Below are 6361 nucleotides of genomic sequence, written 5' to 3' on the forward strand. Positions count from 1 at the left end.
GTGGGTGAAGCTGTAGGCTGTGACACTGACATTCTATATCAGAGTTCAAGTTCAGGCTGTTCTGTTTCTAATCCTGCCTAGATTGCCCAACTACTTAGGTCCCTGCAACCCACATGAGACCCAATGGAGTTCCAGGCTCTTGGCTTTGGCATGGCCCAAACCTGGCTGTTGACAGCCTTTTGGGGACTGAAATGACAGATGGAAGGTACATACACGCTATACATACACACTATACCACCTTGACTGTCACTCTACCTTTCAGATAGTTAATTTCAAAAAAGAAGTAGAAGGGCTAGCATTGTGGCACAACAGATCAAGCCACTACCTGTGATGACTGCAATCCATGTGACACTGGTTCAAGTCCATTTGGCTTTGGATCCAGCTCCCTGCTAATACACGTGGGGAAGCTACATAAGATGATGCGAGGGCTTGAGCCCCTGCACTCATGTGAGAGGCCTACATGGAGTTTCACTTCTGGCCTTGGTCTGGTCCAGCCCCAGCCAATAGGACCAACTGAGGAGTGAACCAGTCAATGGAAGGTTGTCATTCTGCCTTGGCATAGCAGGTTGTGCACAGCCTGGAACATCATCATCCCATATGGGTACAGGTTTGAGTTATGCTGCTTACTGATCCATCTCCCTGCTAGTGCACCTGGGAAGGAAAAAAAAAAGATGGCCCAAGTACTAAGGTCCTTGCCCTGCACCCATGTGGGAGACCGGGCAAAAGCTCCTGGTTCTTGGGTTTTGACCTGGCATAGCCCTCACCATTGTAGGTATAAGAGGAGTGAGCCAACAGATGGATGATTTCTCTCTCTGTCCTCTCTCTGGGAATGCTGCCTTTCAGATAAATGGAGTGAGCTGACTTGATGGCTCAACAGGCTAATCCAGCAGGCAAGTGTCAGTATCCCACCTGGGTAATGGTTCATGTCCCAGTTGCTCCACTTACAATCCAGCTCTCTGCTTACAGCCTGGTAAAAGAGCAGAGGATGATCCAATTCCTTGGGACCCTGCACCCACATCGGAAACCAGAAGATGCTCCCTGGCTATTGGCTTCCAACCTGGCATAGCCCTAGCCCACTGAAGTTGTTTGGGGGAGTGAACCAGCAGACAGAAAACCCTTCTCTCTGAGTCTCCTTCTCTGTGAATCTGCCTTCCCAATAAAAATAAACACATCTTTTAATTAAAAAAAAAAAGTAGTGGAGTAGCTGGGATTGGACCTAGCACTCTAATCTATTAGTGATACATGCATCCCAAGTGGTTGCTCAACCCACTGTACTGTAATGCACATTCCCATAAATAATCATTTATGCAAATAATATGTTTTCTTTCCTTTTATTTTATCCTCTATATCTACTAAATGGACGGCATGACACCAAGTTGCAAAATAATCTCACTTTTCTCTTTTAGCATCTCCTCCTTTCTGTGCTCCAGGAGAGCTTGTTAGGGACACACACACACACACACACACACACACACAGACAGCATCTCAGAGAGCAGGAATGCAGCAATCGGACCTCAAATGGGGCTACAACGTTGCAGGATAGATTTAATCTTCTCAGCTTTGCTGTTGTTTGCCTGTACCCATCCCAGCTGACTGAGAATGGCTGCCTGGTGTGATGAAAGAATTAACCGGGATACCTGGCTGAATGTTGGCCTCATCCACACTCTGCCTTAACTGAGTTAACTGCTACAAGATCCCCAAGGTCCAATAGGCCTACCATGCCAATTTGCCTGCTGCTAATCACATTAAGCCTTTTCTAGATCATTCCCTGTACTTGCAATATGTCCTACCATGTCCCTGCCATTCTCCATGTCATTTTATTCATGTACTGACTTAAAACCTGCCTCCTCCAGGAAGACCCCTTTTTTTCTGCTTACATTGTGCTTTTTTTTTTAACTTTTCCTGCAGTAATAGTTTTTTATTTTTTTAAATTATTATCATTTTAACATTATTATTATCATTTTATGATACAGTTGCATAGACCCTGGGGTTTCCTTTACCCCCTCCCCAAGTTCACTCTCTCCACCACTTAGTTCCCCTATATTATTGCTATAGTATAGTTGATAGTCATATGTCCATCATTGTGGGCATGGACAATGGCAAAGAGTCCAACATCCTATTGTCAAGATATAGTTAGCAGTTTCATTGGGAGTCCATCATTGATCTGGAAGTAGAGACTCATACTGAATTGTAGTCTCACATCTGGATATGATAGAGGAAGATCCTTTGGGCTTAACCCATCCTTCAACATGACTCTGAAAAGGTAATGTCAGATAAACTAGCATGTGTCCTGTGTTCTCTAATTGCTCTATCTGTGCTCTGCTGTCAAGTAATAAACTCCTCAAGAAGTGGTGCTACTGCTTCTAAGTTTCCACCTTCCAATCAGTTAACAATACTGCAACAAACATATTTGTTCAAAGAAGGGTAGGGCTGGCATTATGGTGCAGCATGTTAAGCTCCTATCTAGAATGGCAGTATCCCATAAGAGCTCCTCTTTAGGACGCAGCACGAGGGCTCAGTTGGCTAAATCCTCACCTTGCAAACACCAGGATACCACATGGGCACCTTGCAAACACCAGGTTACCACATAGGTGCCGATTTCCCATCCAGCTTCCCATTATGGCCTTGGGAAGCAGTAGAGAATGGCTCAATGCTTTGGGACCCTACCCATGTGGGAGACCTGGAAGAGGCTCCTGGGCCCCTGCTTTGGATTAGCTCAGCTCCAGCTATTGTGGCCACTAGTGGAGTGAGCCAGTGGATGGGAGATCTTTCTGTCTTTCCTTCTCTCTGTAAAAAAAAATAATAATAATAAATAAATCTTAGGAAAAATGAATGCCTTGTCTGGATCCCAGTTGCTCCATTTCCTGTCCAGCTTCCTGCTAACGTATCCACAGAAAACCTAAGACAGCCTACTTGCTTGGGCCCCTGTGATCCACTTGGAAGGCCCAGATGGAGTTCCGGGCTCCTGGCTTCAGCCTGTTCCAGCTCCAGCCATTGTAGTTATTTGGATGGTGAACCAACAGGTGGGAGATTGTTTCTGTCTCTCCTTGTCACTTTGCCTTTTTTTTTTTTCACTTTGCCTTTTGAATGAATAAAATAAATATTAAAAACAACAACAATACAACCCAAGGCAAGCATGTGCTTCCAGTTACCCTCGTGTCGATTCAGAGGTCAGGGCTGTGGCGTCAGAGAGCTCTGCAGTGTCCTCCCCCACCCCGTGGGGCTCGCCCTTCCAGTGTCAGCATGATCCACATCATATCTTCTTTCTTTACAGGGAAATCTTTTTTCTGTGCCTGGAGTAACATGAACAGAGGCTCTCCCAGCATTTGTTCTTCCTTCCAGCTGCCCTGAGGACTGGGCTGGCCACGTTCTCCTCCACCCCCATGCCAGGCACGTGATCCCAGCTCAATCCCTGAGTACCCTGCCTCAGGTTACCAGGAGCTATTCTGGGCACTGGAGACCATGTATTCCCCTCCTCCACCCACTTGGGTCATATCCTGGCTTAGCCCTTCCTGGAAAATCCAGCAGACCCAACAGCCAAGTCCACATGTTCAAGCATCCACAGCCTCTCCATGCTGCCTTCAGTTTCTGCTTCTCTCACTTCATCATCATCACCTTCTATGAAGTACCTGTTCCCGGGTACTGACCTGCTGGAGTTAAAAACAAACAAACAAAAGCAAACAACAAAACCCAGAAAGCAAAAATAAGTAAATAAATAAATATAAACCCACTTTTAAAAAAAGATTTGCTTATTTTTATTGCAAAGTCAGATACACAGAGAGGAGGAAAGACAGAAAGGAACATCTTCCATCCGATGACTTACTTCCCAAGTGACTGCAACGGCCAGTACTGTGCCAATCTGAAGCCAGGAGCCAGGAACTTCCTCCAGGTCTCTCACGTGGGTGCAGGATCCCAAGGCTTTGAGCCGTCCTCTACTGCTTTCCCAGGCCATAAGCAGGGAGCTGGATGCGAAGTAGAGCTGTTGGGATTAGAACCGGTGCCCATATGGAATCCCAGCACTTTCAAGTTGAGGACTTTAGTTGCCAGGCTGCACCAGGCCCTAAAACAGCTTTTAAAAAAGATTTATTTATTTTTATTGGAAGTCATATTTACAAAGACAAAGAGAGACAGAGAGGAAGATTTTCCGTGCAATGATTCACTCCCCAAGTGATTGCACAGCTAGAGCTGAGCTGATCTGAAGCCAGGAGCTTCTTTTGGGTCTCCCATTCAAGTGCAGAATCCCAAGGCTTTGGGCCTTGTCCACTACTTTCCCAGGCCACAAGCAGGGAGCTGGATGGGAAGTGGGACCACTGGGACATGAACTGGTGTCCATATGGCATCCAGGCGCTGTGCAAGGTGAGAACTTTAGCTACTAGCCTATTACGCTGGGCCCTCTTCCCTCTTTCAGCCTTTCTGGGTTGGGATGAACTTCCCCTCTCAGCTCCCATCTTGGCTGCTTTCTCCCTCTCTGATGGGGAAGGGGACTCAGGTCCTCCATTTCTTGGTTGGGAGGAAATCTTCAAGTTTTGAAGTAAACTGCACCCCAACTCCTTAATCATGGAGTAAATGAGGCATGAAAAAGTATGAATTCCAATACTTTTTTAAAGATTTATTTTTATTATTGGAAAGGCGGATAGACAGAGAGGAGAGACAGAGAGGAAGATCTTCCGTCCGATGATTCACTCCCCAAGTGAGCGCAAAGGTCGATGCTATGCCAATCCGAAGCCAGGAGCCTCTTCCAGGTCTCCCACATGGGCGCAGGGTCCCAAAGCTTTGGGCCATCCTCAACTGCTTTCCCGGGGCCACAGGCAGGGAGCTGGAAGGGAAGCGGGGCTGCCGGGATAGAACTGGCGCCCATATGGGATCCCGGGTGTGCAAGGCGAGGACCTTAACCACTGCGCCACCGCGCTGGGCCCCCAATACTTTCTTAAAAGATTATTTTTATTTGAGAGCCTAGCACGATAGCTTAATGGTTAAGGTCCTCGTCTTGAATGTGCCAGGATCCCATATTGGTGCTGGTTCTAATCCCAGCAGCTCTACTTCCTATCCAGCTCCCTGCTTGTGCCTCTGGGAAAGCAGTAGAAGAAGGCCCAGAACATTGGGACCCTGTACCCAAGTAGGAGACCTGGAAAGAAGTTACTAGCTCCTTACTTCAGATTAGCACAGCACTGGCTATTGTGGTCACTTGGGGAGTGAATCATTGGAGGGAAGATCTTCCTCTCTGTCTCTCCTCCTCTCTGTACATCTGCCTTTCCAATAAAAATAATTAAATCTTTTTAAAAAGATTATTTTTATTGGAAAGGCAGATGTACAGAGAAAAGGAGACAAAGATTTTCTCTCCATTTGTTTACTTCAGGTGACCATAATGGCCTGAATTGAGCCAATCCCATGTCAGAAGCCAGGAGCTGCTTCTGATCTCTCACATGGGTGCAGTTTCCTATGGAATCAGGCCATTCTCTACCACTTTCACAGGCCATACCAGGGAGCTGGATAGGAAGTGGAGCGATTGGTACAGGAACCAGCGCCCATATGGGATACTGGCACATGTAAGTGAAGGATTTAGCTACTAAGCCATTATGCCAGGGTCTTCCAACAGCTTTTGTGACAAAACAGGTTACACCTCAGTTTGCAATGCTGGCATCCTGGAGTCCTAGCTGTTTGCCTTCCAATCCAGCTCCCTGCTAAGGAACCTGGGAAGGCAGCTGGATGATGGCCCAAGTGCATGGACCCCTGGCACCCACGTGCAAGACCAGGAGGGAGGTCCAGGCTCCTGGCTTCAACCAGTGCTCATGTCACATTCTTTTCTCTATCATCATTCTGCCTTTCGAGAAAAAAAAAATCTTTAAAAATAAATTCATGGGATTTCTCTCTGCAGTTTGAACACTTCTGCTATTTCCTTTCTATCTGATTTCCCCTACCCTTGGGTGAAACGAACCTTCTTTCCAGCTGCGGCTACTGCCCTATGCAATCCACCTCCCCCCACACCCGCAGCACTCTCAGAGGCTCCTCAGGATTCAGAGGCGCTGAAGGGAGGAGTTAGCTCAGGCGGAGGCACCGGGGGCTGCGGGAGAACCGGCCAGCCATTCGGGCCTTGGGTTGGGCGGCACCTCAGGACCAAGGCCCGGGTGGGTGTCTGCCGAGGGGTCTTAGGGGCCAGAACCCCCTCGAGTGGCTGGCCGGAAGCGAAGAGCACCGCGCGACTGCCGTCGCCACCGAGGGAGACGCCCGCGCGCGGGTATCTGGGGCCGCCCAGCCGGGGCGGAGGGCACGGCGGCCTGGGGCAGCCTGCGCCGCGGGCACCCCAAGCCGAGCCCAGGCCCGCCGCCAGGGAGCGCTGCGGGCTCCCGCTCGCCCGCCCCCC

This window comes from Ochotona curzoniae, unplaced genomic scaffold (genome assembly GCF_017591425.1).
Source record: "Ochotona curzoniae isolate NIBS_2020 unplaced genomic scaffold, NIBS_Ocur_1.0 contig_1014, whole genome shotgun sequence".
NCBI classification, from domain to species: domain Eukaryota; kingdom Metazoa; phylum Chordata; class Mammalia; order Lagomorpha; family Ochotonidae; genus Ochotona; species Ochotona curzoniae.